This window comes from Papio anubis, chromosome 7 (assembly GCF_008728515.1).
Source record: "Papio anubis isolate 15944 chromosome 7, Panubis1.0, whole genome shotgun sequence".
In the NCBI taxonomy this organism is placed as follows: domain Eukaryota; kingdom Metazoa; phylum Chordata; class Mammalia; order Primates; family Cercopithecidae; genus Papio; species Papio anubis.
This window is the reverse complement of record NC_044982.1, coordinates 109,371,510-109,389,998: the sequence shown is the minus strand read 5'-3', so window position 1 is coordinate 109,389,998 and position 18,489 is coordinate 109,371,510. Positions and strand designations below refer to the sequence as shown.

The 18,489-nt window shown below is 42.7% G+C and overlaps 1 non-coding gene across 1 annotated transcript; it reads left to right on the top strand.

Moving 5' to 3' along the window:
* The first annotated feature begins 17,967 nt into the window (after positions 1-17,967).
* TRNAC-GCA lies at positions 17,968-18,039 on the top strand. Its single transcript has one exon. It is a non-coding gene; the product is annotated as a tRNA-Cys (tRNA).
* Positions 18,040-18,489: the final 450 nt, after the last annotated feature.

The window sequence follows — 18,489 nt, the reverse complement described above, 5'->3', positions numbered from 1 at the left end:
GATATATTGTGTGATGCTGAGGTTTGGGGTAAGGATGATCCCGTCATGGAGGTAGTGAGTGTAGTACCCAATAGTTAGTTTTTCAGCCCTTGCGCACCTCCCTCCCTCCCTTTGGAGTCCTCAGTGTCTATCATTCCTGTCTTTGTGTCCATGCATACTCCAACATTTAGCTCCCACTTATAAGTGAGAACATGTGGTATTTGGTTTTCTGTTCTTGTGTTAATTCACTTAGGATAATGGCCTCCAACTCCATCCATTTTGCTGCAAAGGACATGATTTCAACATGATTTCATTCTTCTTTATGGCTGCACAGAATTCCATGGTGTATATTTACCACATTTTCTGTATCCAGTCCACCATGGATGGGTACCTAGGTTGATTCTATCGCCAATAGTGCTGTGATGAACATACACAGTGAGTGAGTGCATTTCGTAGAAAAAATTACTTTTCTTTGTAATAAGATTACTGGGTCAAAAGGTAGTCCTGTTTTAAGTTTGAGAAATCTCTAAACTGCTTTCCACAGTGGATGAACTAATTTACATTCCCACCTGCAGTATATACGTATTCCCTTTTCCCCACAGCTTTGCCAGTGTTTGTTATTTTTTGACTTTTTTAGTAATAGCCATTTTAACTGGTGTGAGATGGTATCTCATGTGGTTTCAATTGGCATTTTTCTGATGATTAGTGATGTTGAGCATTTTTTCATATATTTGTTGGCTGTGTATGTGTCTTCTTTTGAGAAGTGTCTGTTTATGTCCTTTGTCCGCTTTTTAACAGCATCATTTATTTTTTTGTTTGTTAAATTATTTAAGTTCCTTATAGATCCTAGATATTAGACCTTTTTTGGATGTATAGCTTGTGACTATTTTCTCCCACTCCATAGAGTGTCTGTTTACTCTGTTGATCTTTTCTTTTGCTGTGCAGAAGCTCTTTAATTTAATTAGGTCCCACTTGTCATTTTGGTTTTGTTGCAATTGCCTTTGAGATCTTAGCCATAAATTCTTTGCCAAAGCCAATGTCCAGAATAGTATTTCCTAGATTTTCTTCTAGGATTCTTATAGTTTTAAGTCTTCTATTTAAATCTTTGATCCATCTTGAGTTAATTTTTGTTTATGGTGAAAAGTGGTGGTTGTTTCATTCTTCTGCATATGACTAGCCAGTTATCCGAGCGCCATTTATTAAAGAGGGAATCCTTTCCTCATTGCTTATTTTTGTTGATTTTGTCAAAGATCAGATGGTTATAAGTGTGCATTTTTATTCCCAGGCTCTCTGTTCTGTTCCATTGCATGACCATAATATTTTAGAAGAGTTTAACCCAGTTCCATTGCAGGATATCACATTTTGGTTTGCTTCAGATTTCCACATGGTTACATTTGTATTATGTGCTTTTTTGGGTTTTTTTGCAAAAATAACAGATATAATCCTGTTTTGTCTCAGTGCTTCATATCAGGAGGCACACAATGTCAATTTGTTACATAGCTTGAAATATTTAATATTCACAACAATCCAACAAAGTTTGCACCAATACGTAAACTCTTCCCCCAGAGAGCCGAGCTAAATTGATCAAGGTCAAATAGCCAGTAAAAAGCTGACCCAGACATCAAACCCAAGTCCATCTGGCTTCAATATCTATGTTCTTTCCACACCATATCCGCTCCCACTAACAGCATCCCATGTAGGCATAGCACACTGTGGATCTCCATCTGAATGTCACCTGCTGCTTGCCCCTGTTACTGATTTTCACTACCTATACAAATATTCTCGTCACCCTTTTACTCTCCGACAACCGTTTTTTGCCTTGATGTCCTCATACCTGCTGCCGCCCTCTGAATATCATATTTCCTGGCTACTCAAAGTGTGGTCCACAGACCAGCACCAGACATCACCCAAAAACTTAGAAATGCATAATTTTGTGCCCTACCCTCAACCTACTGGATCAAAATCCATGTTTTAACAAGCTCCCCATGTGTATACAAAATGAGGTTGAGAAGGGCTGCTGTGTTTCACTTGCTTACTGGACTTCCTCCATGACCAGTCCTCCACCCTCCCTGCCCCACCACTTAATGGGGGCATGTCTTCTTCCAGGTTCGAGTGCTTCCAAGTGGCCCTGTCCCCTGCAGGGTGGCCATAACAGGAAAGAGCCAGAATTATCACAGTTTCCACCTGTGACTCCTACAAACGAGACAACATGCTAAGACCTTTAGGAAGAATCTCTGTCCATAAACTGGATTTGTGTGCTTCTTTTCTTGGGTTCTTTAGCAGGAGTGTGAGTGTTTGCATCTAGAAGGGATTTTCATTTTTAGTCTTCTATAAATAAGCCAAACACATGCCATCCTTCGTCACATTCTTCCTGGCGCCTACCCCTTCACTCTCATCAGCACCCACAGCTGGAGCAGCCTGAACTCCCACCCTCCCCAGCTCGCAGGACCCGTGCAAACTGTGGAAACTTGAGCCCTCGCCTGAGGCCTCAGTGTCCTCAACAGTCCTGTGTGCCTGACTTGGATGCAAAGCCAGACCTCACAGGTAGCTTCTGCTTAGATTCTCAGACACAGTCTACTTGCTTTAGCTTGTACTTCTGGCTTGAAGCCCCATCTCTGAGTTTTAGTTCTGTTAGCCAAACCCTCTTCTGGAGCCCAACCTTCCTTGACAGGCAGCTTTCATTATCATGGCTGGGTCTGCCAGACACTTAACCATCCACCTTTAGCCTCCTGCTAGGACACATACTGATTCATCTTGTCAGTTGTTTGCAAGTATCAACCAGAGTCTCCCATAACCTTGGAAATCCTGCACCCTGCACTGACTTTCAGTCTCAGATTGACTGATGCTAGAAGAGAGGACACTCTTGGCAGGAGATACAAGAGGAACTACAACTGGACCTGGCTAGTTATATTTTTTTAGATGAACAGAATGGATTTTATGTCATCTTACTTTTCTCATGAATTCTTTACAGTCTACAAACTGTCCTGCTTAATATCGCTTTCTTTGCAGGGCTGTCTGGGTGACCCTGGGAGAGAAGGCTATGCAGGTTTCTGGCTAGGGATAGAATCCCAGGGAACTGGATGATGCCAGAACAGGTAGGGGCTCACATTCAACTCTGGGGCATGGTGTGAATTTCAGTCAAAAGAGTATCAGGGTCAGGGTAGCTCTGAAATCCCAGCCCAAAAATGTTAAAGGGAAAAGGGAAGCAAGTTAAGAAGAAAAAATCAGGTTTAAAGCAAAGGATCTGCCACTCAAGTCAACCAGACAGACAGGAATAGGAGGCAGAGCCTGGGAAAACAGAACATCCTGGGGACACAGGGACCAAGAGAATGGGAGGGGACTTTTTATAGGGAACCCATAAACTAGCCACAGGTCAGGAGAGAAATGAAAGGGCTAAACTGGTTCAGATAAAGACAAAGTAGGAACAGGGATGCTAACTAGTGCTACAGTATGTAGATACTGTACTAACTAGAAGCCTCACTAGAAAAAAAAAAAAAACAGGATAAAAGTCATTTTACCAAGTTGACACACCAGAGCAAACCCCGGAGCATAGCACCCAAGGATACTCCACAATACGGCCAATAAACACATGAAAAATGCTCAATATAATTAGTCATTAGGAAAATGCAAATTAAAACTACATTGAGATACCACTATCCACCTATTAGAAGGGTGAAAAGTTTTTTAACTGATCATACCACGTGTTGGTGAAGATGTGGAGCAACTGGAACTCTCATAAACTACTAAGGGAATGTGAAATGGTACAACCACTTTGGAACATTTTCACTCCTAGGTATGCATCCAAGATAAATAAAAGCACAAGTCTACACAAAGACTTGTACCCAAATGTTCTTATAAGCTTGATTTGTGATCGTCACAAACCAGAAACAAACCAACTTTCCATGTGCAGGAATAGATAAACAAATTGCGGTATAGCCACACAATGGAATACCACTCAGCAATAAAACAGAATGAACTGTTGATACACATACAACATGAGTGATTCCTCAAATCATTAAGCTGCGTGAAAGAAGCCAGTAGAAGAAGAGTAAGTGCTGTGTGCTTCTATTTATGAAAAAAATTCTGGAACATGGAGATCAACCTGCATTAACAGACAGCAGGTCCCTGGTTGCATGAAGACAGGAGTGGAGACAGGCATGTGAAACAAGGAACATTTTGGGGGTGATGAAAATGTTTATTCTCTTCATCATGGTGAGGATATCAAAGGTACATGCATGTCTCAAAATGCATCAAAAGGTACACTTTAAATATATGCAGTTTGTGATACTTGAATTACACCTCAAGAAAGTTTAATAAAAGAAAAACAAAATGAAACAAACAAAATTTCCACGTACAATTTATCACATTCCCTTCCTTCTTCCTGCCATGGAGACCAGTAACAGATAGAGAGTGAGGTCCCTGTCAGCCTCCATATCTGCATGAGACATGAAAAAGTTTCCCCTGCCAAAGCAGGGATGAAATTGTAGCAAAAGCAAAAATAATCCTTTACTGATTTAAACAGGTGAGATTTAGGTGTTATTTATAGCATAGTGCTAACCCATCTGACTGACACAACCTCCAAACTCAGTATATTGTCCCAAAGTCTCACTGAAAAAACAAGTTAAGCCAGGTACAGTGGCTCCCGTCTGTAATCCCAGCACTTTGGGAGGCCAAGGCAGGAGGATTGCAGGAGGATTGCTTGAGGCCAGAGCTTCAGACCAGATAAGGCAACAAGGCAAGACTCCATCTCAGGAGAGGAAAGGAAAGGGAAGGGAAGGGAAGGGAAGGGAAGAGAAGGGAAGAGAAGGGAAGGGAAGGGAAGGGAAGGGAAGGGAAGGGAAGGGAAGGGAAGGGAAGAGAAGGGAGAGAGGGAGGGGAGGGGAGAGGAGAGGAGAGGAGAGGAGAGGAGAGGAGAGGAGAGGAGAGGAAAATTAATTTTAGAAAAAGGAAAAGAACAAATTAACAGTCCAACACACAGTAGATCATGAAACACTTCAGTACATAAAATCTGCCCCCATAGAGTTTGAGAAACATAAATCAGACTTCTATTTGTTCAAGTGACAGAGTGATTTCAAGATTCAAACTCTTGAAGTGATCCATCATACCAACCACAGTGTATGTGGTGATGATGAGGGTTAGGACCTCATAAGAGAGAAATGGAGATATTGGACATGCCCAAGTCACCCCATCTGACACCACGATATTGTTCAGAGCCAAATGAAGAACACAGAATACACTATGATGAAAGAAAAAGTCAGTACTGTTAAGATGGTCACTTGTAGTGAGATAAACTGAAACATCCCTCTGCTCTTCAAAAGAAATTTGAAGTTACACAGAAACTATTTGAAGACAGCACCATCCATCCCAGATGGTTTAGGCAAGGTTTTCTCAATTAATATGAAGACTCCTTGGAATGAGGGCAGACCCAGAAAGGAGATCAGGATTAATGTTTCATAAGAAGTAAGGCTGAAGTACTATTAATAAGAAATGCCAGTTCCTTACAGGAGACCAAGCTAGTCTTTAGAAAAAAATTAACACTTGAGATGATGAAGTATTTCATCTTGGCCATTCCAAGAAGGAATCAGAGGCCATGATCATCTAAGGAGAGAGACCAGAGTGTAGGTCCAAACCAGGGCCCTCACAAGAGAAGCCCAAGGGTCCACTAGGCACAGCCTTCTATTCCCAGAGGTCTCAAAGGTTCATGTTTTGATGTCATCTCCAGATGAGGGCAAACAGAGTCACTGAGCTACCGTGACAAAACTGAAAGCAAATGTTTTCAGCGTGGAGCATAAAATGTGTCGTCCATCATCAAACCCAGAGTTCAGTGTGATTTAATTCTTCAGAGCAGATTTGTTATAGGACATTTTTGTTTTGGAATTGTTCATTTATAAAACATAAACTTCAAAATATGATAGTTTGCAACCCAATTGCAGCTTTCCTTCATTTTTACAAACAAAAATATTGGCCCTCAGATAATGAAAATTCCCCAGGTATTCTAGGTTGTGAGAAGCTCAGTCATACACGTACCTACGCCATCAACCACCCCAGCCCATGGGTCCATAGCTCATCAGTCCTGGCTTTGGAGCCAGCAAAAACTTAGGCCAAGAAGAACTCCATAACATATGGAAGAATCACTGCTCTGAGGTGGAGTAGGGTAATTTGTTCTGAGGAAGGATGCAGTCATCAGATGGTGGACCTCTTACAAAGAGGACTGTGGGAGAAACAGGAAGAGGACCAGGGAGGTGAAATTAATAAAATGAGGAAGTGTCCATGTAGGACACCCTCTGAAGTTCTCAATCATAATATCTAGTTCCCCTCTTTATCCCATGAATAGTTCAAGGCAAACAGTTGTCCATAAAAACTCTATAATGTGGAAATGCAAATCAAAACCACAATGAGATGCCATCTCATATCAAATGACTATTATTCAAAAGTCAAAAAATATTAATAACAGATGCTGGCAAGGTTGCAGAGAAAAGGGAGCTTATATACTGTTGGTAGGAGTGTAAATTAGTTCAACTATTGTGGAAGGCAGTATGTCAATTCCTCAAAGAGCAAAAAACAGAGCTACTATTCGATGCAATAATCCCATTACTGAGTATATACTCAGAGGAATATAAATCATTCTACCATAAAGACACATGCACATGAATGTTCATTGGAGCCCTATTCACAATAGCAAAGACGTGACTCAACCTAAATGCCCACAAATGACAGATTGGATAAAGAAAATGTGGTATATACACCATGGAATACTATGCAGCCATCAAAAAGAATTAGATGATGTCTATTGCGGGAACATTAATAAAGCTGGAGGCCCTTATCATTAGTAAACTAACACAGAAACAGAAAACCAAATACCACATATTCTCACTTTTAAGTGGGAGCTAAATGATGAGAACACACAGACACAAAGAAGGGAACAACAGATGCCAGGGCCTACTTGAGAGTGGAGGGTGGAAAGAGGGAGAGGAGCAGAAAAAAAGTAATTATTGGGTACTAGTCTTAGTACCTGGGTGATGAAATAACCTGCGCAGCAAACCCCCGTGCCACTAGTTTACCTATATAACAAACCTGCACAGCTACCCCCGAATCTAAAATAAGTTAAAAAGAAACTCTCTAGTGTGGTACTGCTGCAGGATGCTTATTGGAACACTGTAAAACAAGTCACCTAGGCTGGGCACGGTGGCTCATGCCTGTAATCCCAGCACTTTGGGAGGCCAAGACGGGTGGATCACCTGAGGTCAGGAGTTCGAGACCAGCTTGCCCAACAAGGTGAAACCCCATCTCTACTAAAAAATATATTAAAAATTAGCCAGGCATGGTGGCAGGTGCCTATAATCCCAGATACTTGGGAGGCTGAGGCAGGAGAATCACTTGAACACAGGAGGCAGAGGTTGCAGTGAGCCGAGATCATGTCATTTCACTGCAGCCTGGGCAACGAGAGAGAAACTCCATCTCAAGGAAAAAAATACAAAACAAGTCACCTAAACACCCTCCAGAATTCAGTGGGAGTCCAATCCATGGAAAAGCTAGATGAGCCCAAGAGATACTCCTTCCAATCTCTTCACAATTCAGTCTTTAAATGCCTTTAAGGCTGCACCTAAGCTGGTGTGGAAGAGCATCATAATGATGTCTTCCAAAGGAAGAGTTATGGACCTATACCAGGGATTTGCAACCCCTGCACTGTCTTATTCACACTTCCTTTCCCTGCGCCAGGACTCAGTCCTATTTTAAGACGAATTCCTAATTAGGCTTCACACTGTCTCTATTGCTAACCCACAAAATGCCTTTGGGAATTATACAAGGTGTAATTCTTAAATAATAGAGTCAAGAAAAAATATATATGCAATTAAAATAGCAAGATTATTAAAAAATTTTCCTGCAGAAGTAGGAGGTATTCCTTTAGAAACATACAATTCATGCTCACTTCACCTGAGAGCAATAACTCTCATTCTGCAAAAATTAAATGGGCATGGAGGAGAAATTAACCCTAAACCAATTCCAAATCTGGTTGGGATGTAGGGGGAGTCAAAGGAGTGGTCATATCAGAGATAGTCAATTTACATTTCCAAAAACCCATTATAGACCACACAGCCATTAAAAAGTATAATTATGACAATTACACAATAAACACAGAATATGCTCAGAATATGCCAATATAAACATGACTGTTGTGTGATTAAATTTTGTGTGCACATGAGCAAACACTTGAACAAAGAATGGATGAATATAAACAGCTTGATTGTGTGGCAGTGATCAGAGCATGGGTTAATTTTTATTTTTTATTTATTTATTTATTTTTTTGCAATTTGGTTTCTATTAATGCTGTTCATACAACAAATAATTTGTAAAAAGCCATTAAGGTGCCTTGGTGACAATTGGAAAACCAATTATAAATTCCTGCACCTCTAAAATGAGACAGAACCAATGGTGCAGAGCCACAGCATGGAGAAGCAAAGGGCCTCTGCATTCGAATGTAATTTTTTGCCTGAATAAAAGGAAGGCTTGATTTAAAGAGAAAGGGCATTTTATCTGGGTGTAATTTATCTATGTTTTATTCTAAGAATATGGCCTATTTACAAAAGCTCACACAAGTAGTCTCTGAGATTCATCCCATGTAGTCACCGCCATGGGGTCTTGTTAGAGACATTGACCTACTGACACCTACTGACACAATGCCCCATGTGTTACCCTGTTTAGTCACTAACCTGGAACAACCCATGCCTCCCGGCAAGGCCCTTTTGCATATACTTCTCTGATACTGAAGTCATATTATACTAACTGTTCCATCAACAGTGCTCTAGCAAAGCTAGATCAATCACTAGACCAGGTAGAGCCCTAAGTGCTCTGAGATGAAAGGCCAGGACTCAGAGCCAGGGAGCAGATATTTTGGTTGGCTCCGCCCCTCCCCCAATGTGTAACAGCTTAGAAGTGCATCCTGATTGGTGTAAGTCAGTTGTGGTGCTCCCATCCTCCTTACCAATGAATAGGTTGAGACCCCAGGATGACGTTTTTCAACATAAGGTTTTCCTGTGTCCTCAGGATTGGTCCAACTGGAGCCAGTGAGACTCTAGCAAAGGTTGCTGGTGGTTCTTTCTTTAGATATTACTGCAACCACATGTGTGGTGCAGAACATTATCACCCATTCTGTTGCTAGCCTGCGAAGAGCAGAGCCAAGAGAATTGCAGGGCAACAGAAGGTGTGCCACTAGATTAAGTCAACCTCCACATCTCCCTACCTCTGGGTCTCTAGTCTTGAGGCCCTTCATGTTTATGCCAGTTTGAATTTCAATCTTTTTTTGCATCCCAATTGATGTTAAACCACATCCCTGACCTCTCTCCTGAGCAGGACAGAGGCATGCAGCTGACACTAAAAGTCAAGGAGGTGGGCAGACAAAAGACCATCTCTAGGATTCTCTCACCCTCTTTATCCTCAGTCATTTTCACTACCATCTCCTGCCCACTCATGTGCCCAGAATTTAAATTTCAATGACAATAGAAATGAAATGGGCTATAGAGCTCATCTTCTTTAAACTTCTCATGATAGTTCTGAGGAAATTGAGATTTTGGGGGAAAGAAAGGGCACTTACCAAATACAATTCAGAGGCAAAACTACATCCTTTAATGCCCAATGAAAATGTCTATTTCTTAGCAAACTTTTCCCCAGTAATCACGCCCCTCCTGCACTGCCCCAGGCAGAATTGGTTATTTCTTCTTCATCACCACCAACATATTTTATACCCACCTCTGTTAGAAACAGCCCCTATATTGTTGCATAATTATTGGCTCCCACTAGACTGTGTGCTTCTTGAAGACAGGGTGCCTGGTTTTAATATGCGCTTGACTGTTAAATGAATGGAGCAACATCTTTATCAAACCCACTAATTCCATCCTTGTCAAACTCATTAATTCCATCTTTGTTAAGCCCATTAATTCCAACTTTATTCACATAGAATCTGTGATATTTCTAATTAAGGACAGTAGACAGAATCTCTTAAATGACCTCCCCAAGATGTTTCACCCTAATCCTCTGGAATCTGTGACTACAACGAGATATCACTCTTGTGGCTATGCTATGTCATGTGGCACAATTGAACTCAAAAGGGTGAGTTAACCAGTAACTTAATGTAATGTTACATGGGCCCTTAAAATTAGAGAACTCTCTCTGGCTGGGTGCATAAGAGGAAGGCAGAAGGGAAAGAGAGATTTGAGGAAGATTTGATCCCTGTTGCAAAACAGAGGGCACAAGCTAGGAAATGCAGGCAGCCTCTCAAAGGTGAGAACAAGCCCTGACCAGCAGCCAGCAAGGACATGAGGACCTCAGTTCTACAACCACACAGAACTGAATTCTGCCAACAACCTGAATGACTTGGAAACAGATTTACTCCCAGAGCCCCAGCTGACAGACACCTTGATTTCAGCCTTGTGAGACTCTAAGCAGAGTGCCTAGCCATGCCTGCCTCCACTTCTGACCTACAACACTATAAAATAATAAATGGAAGTTTTGGAGTGATAAAAAATACTGTTTTCAGTTGCTAAGTTTGTGGTAATTTGCTATGAAGCTAAGAAAACTAATAGAGTTCTTTGTGGAGGGCATAGGGAAGCTTTGCTAAGCAAATTATTAGAGTAAACCAGCTTTCAATTCTGATGTTCACCTGCTTAGAACTAACCAGTTTTCAGGCTGTTTGTAGAAGGGACTTTGGAGATCATCTGACCCTGGGTAAACGGCTGCATTTTAAGCCAACTCGAATCAATTGGTGTGATTACCAGGCATGGACTGTTAAGAATTGTGAGGCCGAGCCTGGGTTCAGGGTAAAATAAATCTGTAATTGATTAGCAACACCTGCCATGAGTGGAGGACTTGGCAACGATGGCATGCTTGACAAACCCTTGCTATTCCTACTCTAGTCTGGCCTACTCATTTGGGAACAGGGAAGGGGCAAGATTACATAGTCAATCAAGACTAGAAATAGGAACCAAAGCCTCCTAGCACACAAATCTAATTTTCTTTGCACAGTGCAGAGTTTACTAAACTCAACAGAGCTAAAAATTAATCCTGCTCTAATTTGCACCCCAGGAGTCCCCCAGGCCCTGGCAGCAGCCCATGGCTCATATCATGGCACTGAGGTCTCCCTGGGAACCATATTTATAAGATCCACCCTGAGGAGCTTATATCCCTGCAACCCACTCTCTGCTCAGAACCGGCCAGTGAGAGGAGGCCATCTCTTCCTTCTCCTTTCCCACTCTTCTCCCAAGAAGCTAGGAACAAGCCACAACTCTTGGATGAAGTGAGAAGACTGGGAACTGGACTCTAACTCATCAGGACACCAAGAAGAAATGGAGACACAAGGTGGAAGTCAGTAGAGCCGAGAGGAAGCAAGCAGCTCACAGACCACGTAGAACTCCTCAGGCTACCATGCTTATTTACCCGCTGGCCCCACTCATTACTAAACTGAGGGCTTATTTACCAGCTGGCCCCACTCATTACTGAACTGAGGGCAAAGCTAAGGTCCTACTGGCAATGACTCACAAAAAAGGCTATAAATAGGAACATTTATGACCATATTTATACAACCAAAGTTGGTTCAATGATAATACATGGAAAAATATACTCTTTGCTGAAGAGGAATTTTAACTCCATTTGGGTATATGTTCCCAAGTGGGAAAAAAAAAACTTGGGCACACAGCCTTAAGAAGTGCGCTGGCCCCTGGTAATTGCTCCAATTACCTGTGAGTTAATTAGAGACCATTATGTATTCAGAAGTGAGATTTTCATCCTTCAAAATTTGCATTTCCAGCGAGCAGCTCATTCTCTATGCATCATAAGGTGAGTGTTCCCTGCTGATTTCTTTTCCTCATGTATAACCGGGCTCACTCTGCGACTGATATAATCAGAAGTCCATTAGACAGGGCCCAAAGAAGCCAGGAAGAGGTAGCAGGCTTCTGGGGCGGACAGATGGGTCTGGAATCTGTCTAGCCCCAGAAGCACATATTTAAAGAGAGACAGATAATTTGGACAGCTTTTTGCAGGGACTGCTTTTGAGTTTGCTCAGTCACAGCAACAGACTTTCCAGGAGAAACCAAATACCAGACACCTCCCTGAGTAAGAAATTCTCACTGCCTGGGTCCTAATAGGAGTGCAGGAGAAGGTTTTCAATTGTTTGGGTGGGGCCTGCCGCTCTGACTCACAGTCATCTATGGGTTGACCCAAGGGCCAGGGCTGGATAAATTTGAAGATTGTTATAATTTATTTTGCACACACCTTAGCAGGCCCCACCTGAACAACTGAAAGCCTTCCGCTGGACTCTTATTAGGGCCTAGGCTATGACCATTTCTTACCCACTGAGGTATCTGATATTTGGATTCTCCTGGAAAGTCTGTGATTGTGACTGAGCAAATTCAGAAGCGGTTCCCACAAGGAGCTGTCCAAGTTATCAGTCACCGGAAATTAGAACAATTACCAGGGTCCAGCACACTCTTTAAGGCTGTGTGCCCAGGTTTTCTTTCTCTTGGGAACACATACCCAAATGGAGTTAAAATTTCTTTTCAGCAAAGATTATATTTTTCCATACATTATCATTGAACCAACTTTGATTCAATGTGGTCATAAACCTTCCTACTTACAGCCTTTTCTGTGAGTCGTTGCCAGTAGGACCTTAGCTTTGCCCTTGGCTCAGTAATGAATGGGGCGGTCTGACCCCATAATCATCTACAGGGTGACCCAAGGGCCAGAGCTGCATAGATTTGAACATTACTGTTGTAATGTTCTCAAAGGCATGGGGCTATTCATACTTTTAAACTCAGTAATCCAACAGCAGAAACCTTTTTAGACAAAAGGAAATCATCCCAAATAATGAAAAAACTTTATGCACTGTCTTAGCCTGGGCTGCCCAGAAAACTGGGCTGAAGTTGCAAACATTTATGTGCAATTACTTTATTAAAGGGTGTAATATCAGGGAAATAGGCGAGAGGAAAAAGGTGAAGGAAGCAAGAAAGGAGGAAGAACCAATATGGGGTGCCTTACTGAGCTGCCCATTGCTAGGTATTAAGTGAGACTGATTGCTTGATCTCACTAGACAGCCTCCCAAGGCTATAGCATGACTATAACTTAGAGTGTCCGTGGAGGGGTGGGAGTGTGAGGTGAAGACTTTATTCCATGGCTTCCATCTCCCATTGGTCAAAGTTTTGCCCTGCGAAGCATTAATTCCTTCACACTTCCAGGTTACACGTGTGTGGATGTTGAGAGTGTCCCTCTGTGTCTCACACCCCAGATTCAACAAGGAACCCAGGAGCAGGAGGTGAAGTGCAATAGGCTGTGAACCCGTGAAGTTGGACAGGGTCTATCCGGAGTGGCAGTTCAGGAGTAGATGCCCAAAAGCCATAGAGATGGGGAAGCTGCAAGGTCATAAGAGGTCTGATACATACCTCAGTGTGGCTGTGGCTTTTCGCTGTGTCCATCTCAGTGTGGATTCCAGTGAGGAAGCCCAGGCTTGGCAGTTAAATCATCTTCTCTGTGAATCCTTATGCTAATGCTCATTAGCTGTAGGACTGAGGGCAAACTAACTCCTCTGCACCTAGATATCTGTGACTGCTGAATGAGAATAATGTCTACCACACAGAAATGTTTCAAGGTTTGAATGAGATAATCTGTGTAATGTATGTAGCTGAGAACACAAACTTAACAAAACTAAATTTTCCTCTTATATAATAATAAATTGAAACAACATAAATGTCCAATTATTGAAAAATGGTTAAATAAACCACGCTACAACCAGATAATGGACCCCTGTGTATCCTTTAAAAATAATGATACTGAATAAGTGACAAAATTGAAAATTGCTTCTGATATTGAAAAAAAAGATACAAAATTGTATAGGTACAGTGCGGGAGGAGAGTGTTGTAGCTGATATGAAATACCATGTGCAGATGCCTAGGGATATGCACATGCATGGCATTTCAGGGGAAACACTAAGAATTGCTCCTGAATACTATTCATTTTTCTTTCTTGTTAACAGCACTTCAGATTTGTTCGAAGTGCTAATGCGCTCATCCTCAAGTGACAAATCATGATTTGTCTCAACCAATCTGAAATTTTTTTCTTCTCTAAATTTCCAACCTCCCTTGCAGTTGGAGAAGGCCATATGATCTGTTTCTGTACAAAATAATTTAATAGGAAGTCTGCTACTTCCCATTCAAGGTCTAGTAGAGCTTTGCCTTGCTTTCATAATAAAAGGGGAAGTAACATGGCAGGCACTGTCTCTTCCTCTTTCTTTCCACTTTGGATATAGATGTGAAGTCTGGAACTCTGGCAGCCATCTTATAACCATGAGGTAACTAGCATGAGGGAAAGGTCAAGAAATTCAGCTCTGTCATTTTTGAGCCACCAAATCAACATCAAAAACTACTTTCAGTCTCTTGTTACATATTTATTTGTTTAAACATCAATGGTCAGATTTTCTGCTACTTCTAAACAAATACACACCTAACTGATCTAGGATGCCATGCTAATCAATTTACATGCCTTATCTCATTGATTTTTACAGTGGATGTTTAAGGTATGCTTTATACTTCTCAACGTTTACAAGTAAGAAAACTGAGAGCCTAAGTGATTTACCCAGTCACCTCACTATTAAATCTCCAAAGCATCTCCAATCTTTATCCTAAAGTCCTTCTTGCCACTTTAATAGCAAATAGCATATAGAATGCAAAAAGACTGTAAGGCAGAGAAAAGAATGCTGAGCCATGAAAATGGTAAGAGGCTGGTCAATGGTGTAGTGGGACATGCTAAGAGGTTTTCACTTTGCTGTATTGGGGATAGGGAGCAGCAATGTGCTAAGACCTACCCACCAGCAAATATTACTGCCATGTTCCCAAGGCCTTATGCATGATAGAGCTCAATAAATGCTGGGTGAATGAACAAATATATGAATGCATAAGCCAAGAAATAATTGGATAAAATTCTCTAGGTGCATAAGGAGAATGAATTAAAGCAGTCAAGGCTAGAAGTAAGAAGATCATTTAGGAGGTTATTGCACATGGGAAATGTTAAGGTATGAACTATAGCAGTGTCTGTAGGACTGGAGAGGAGAGAACAAATTCAGGAGCAACTCAGAAAACAGAATTGATAGAGTCACAGTCCTCACATGGCCACCAGCTTATCTTCCTGAAAGAACATTGTTTATTACGCTATTTGGCTGAACAAAAACTTTCAGTGGTTTCCCACACCTTGCAGAATATACCATAAAGTTTGTTCCCTACATTCATGGTCCTTCATCAGCTTCTAGCTCTACATCTGTCCCAGAATAACTACTCATCAAATTCTGAATAGAAATGCAAATTAACTAATTCATCAATTTGCATAACACTTAATCATTCACAGATGTCTCTATCTACTTATTTGTTTGTTTGGACCTTCCCTTATTTGCTATTTATTATTTTCCAACAACCATGTGGCTTAAGCAGGCAGGATTGGGCATTCACAGGTAGCATGGTTTTGCAGATGAAGGAATTAATATTCAGAAAGGCCATTTGTTAAGTTGACCCTCTGGCAAGAGCCTCCTCCATGTTACTGCCCCTGCAACTCAAAGCCTGTCCTGCTCTGCAACTTGGCTGGATCTTTCCTTGCTCCAGCCTCGTGCTGGACTCACTCAGCTTCTGGCCCAGAATGGAGGACATGCCAGCTATCCATCTGATTTATCTAATCCTCAGATGAACTCGTGATCAAACCCCACATCCAGACAGCTTTCTTAGCAAGAAAATTGAAGTCATCTCTCTTAACCCAGAAATTGGTTTACAGATCTTTGTCCCACACAGATGGATAATAAACTGCTCTGTTGAACACTATCAAATATGAAACTTCTGAAAGTTTTTTTTTTGAGACATGCTCTCACTCTGTCACCCAAGCTGGATTGCATGAATTGCAGTAGCACAATTACTACTCACTGCAGTCTTGACCTCCTTGAGCTTGAGCAATCCTCCCACCTCAGTCCCCTAAGCAGTTGGGCCCACAGGTGTGCACTACTACACTCAGTTAATTTTGTATTTTTTGTAGAGATGGAGTCTCCCTATGCTGCCCAGGCTGGTCTTGAACTCCTAGGCTCAAGTGATCCTCTGGCCTCAGCCTCCCAAAGTGCTGGCATTACAGACATGAGCCATTTGTTAGGCACTTTTCACCCTCACATTAACACCCTGGAACAGTTGGGGAAACAAGTTTCTTGAGTTAAAGTGGTTTGGCAAGAAGGGCTGAGCTGGGATTAAGGTTCCACTCATCCCAACTCTGAAGCCCCTGTTCCCCTCACTGCTGCATCCTGCTCATTTTCCAGGCCCAGGTTAACAACAATGGGGAAGAGTTGAGAGATATTTTTCTAACAGGGCAAACCTTCCTCCCAGCCCAACTCCACCATCCTGGGCCACTCCTCTAGTCACATGATCCTTTGTACCATTGGGCCCAATTGATCTTGATCTCATCCACACAGGTCAGAGACAGGGTGAGATTTTTCTCATTTCTCGTGGGAGAAAGGCAAGCTCTGCCAAGCCCAGAATTTCTGGCCCCTCCTGTCCCAGCACAAACCATTCACAGTCTTCACACAATTATTCCTGGTGCGGGGTTTCATTTCTAGGAAGCCTTCTGTCCCTCAACCTCACCAGCCCTCGGCTTTTCAGCCCAGAGGTTCAGGACATTTGAGGATTGCATGTTGGCTGTGGTCATGGGGAATTCGGTGACTACCCCGATTGGCATTCCTTACCACACCCGGGGGAATGGGGAAGCCAAGAGATGGACTGAATGCAGGCTCAGGCCTCTCTCTCCTTGCCCCCAAGGGCATCCTCTCCAGCAGGTGACTGGCCATGACAACTACAATGCTGATCTGAAACTGGTCAATGGGTTCAACAGAAGATTTGGCAACTGCAGGAACACCCCAACCCTCCGTCGGAGCACGTCCGTCTTTGAAGAGGTCACCCACTTCCCTCTGTTCTACCGGCATCTCTTCCCTCGACCTGAATTTCTAAGACAGATGGTTAGATGAACTCTCAATGTTATTTTACATTAAAAAAATGTGTGTCTCCAAGTGTGTTGTTTCTTCCCTGAGATTGGACGAAGGAGCCAGCTCTACTCCCGGCTTCTCTTCCCCCTGGAAAGGAGGTGAGAGGAGAAAGGGCTTCTCAGGCCTATGCCCTTGCACTCCATACCAATGAGTGCCAGGTTTGAAAGGAAAGGCTTCCGCTCTCCCCTGCCAGTGGGATAAGAAGGAGCCACACTGCTCAACCTCAAAAAAGCACTTCTCCAGCTATCAGCAGGGCCCCAGGTCAGAGCTGGCTATTGTTTCCATCAAAAACAGAGCAAAGGCCAAGCTCCACAGTTTACACCTATAATCCCGGCATTTTGGGAGGCTGAAGTGAGGCCCAGATGGGAGGACTGCTTGAGCTCAGGCAGGTGGATCACTTGAAACCAGCCTGGGCAACATGCCGAAACCCTGTCTTTACAAAACACACACATACGCACACCATATATATATATAGAGAGAGAGAGAGAGAGAGTCTCGCTCTGTTAGCCCAGGCTAGAGTGCAGTGGTGTGATCTCAACTCACTGCAACCTCTGCCTCCCAAAGGGTTCAAGCAATTCTCCTGCCTCAGCCTCCCTAGTAGCTGGGATTACAGGTGCCTGCCGCCACGCCCAGCTAATTTTTGGTATTTTTAGCAGAGACGGGGTTTCACCATGTTGGTCAGGCTGATCTCAAACTCCTGACCTCACCTTGGCCTCCCAAAGTGCTGGGATTTCAAGCGTGAGCAACCGTGCCAAGCCCAGGATGTCATTTTTCAAGCGTTCCCTTTCAGTTTATTAGTGGCCAAGGGACAAGCCAAAGCAGATGATGGATAATTAAGAAGGTGGGGCTTTAGAACACAAAGCTTGCCAGAACTCTAGTGTGGGTGGAACTTGATTGTATTGAGTCACCATAAGTGGACAAGGAAGGAATCCACAGCAGGTGAAGGGGGTATAGCTCAGGGGTAGAGCATTTGACTGCAGATCAAGAGGTCCCCGGTTCAAATCCGGGTGCCCCCTTCCCGGATGTTTTCTCTCCATTTTAAAGCAGTACCGTCAGCCACAGTGTCACCAGAAAAGATGAAAAAAACTTTCAACTTGCTCTTGTGCTGAAATTGTTCCTCCCACATTCCAGCTAAGGACTAGGACAAAAAGCTCTGTTAGGATCTCCCTTGTCTTCAGTTAAGATCATGTCCCTGAGGAGATTCTAAATCTGTAAGTCTGAGAGCTGTGAACACAATTTGACAACTGGGTGTGTGTCGAAGTATAGATAAAAACGTTCCTTCAACATGTATTTTTGAAAACTTAGTACACACAAAGCTCCCTTGAATTAAAACATGAAAGAAGAGCTAGGTGCAGTGCCTTACGCCTATAATCCCAGCACTTTGGGATGCCGAGGCAGGCAGATCACTTGAGGTGAGGCAGGCAGATCACTTGAGGTCAGGAGTTCAAGATCAGCCTGAGCCACAT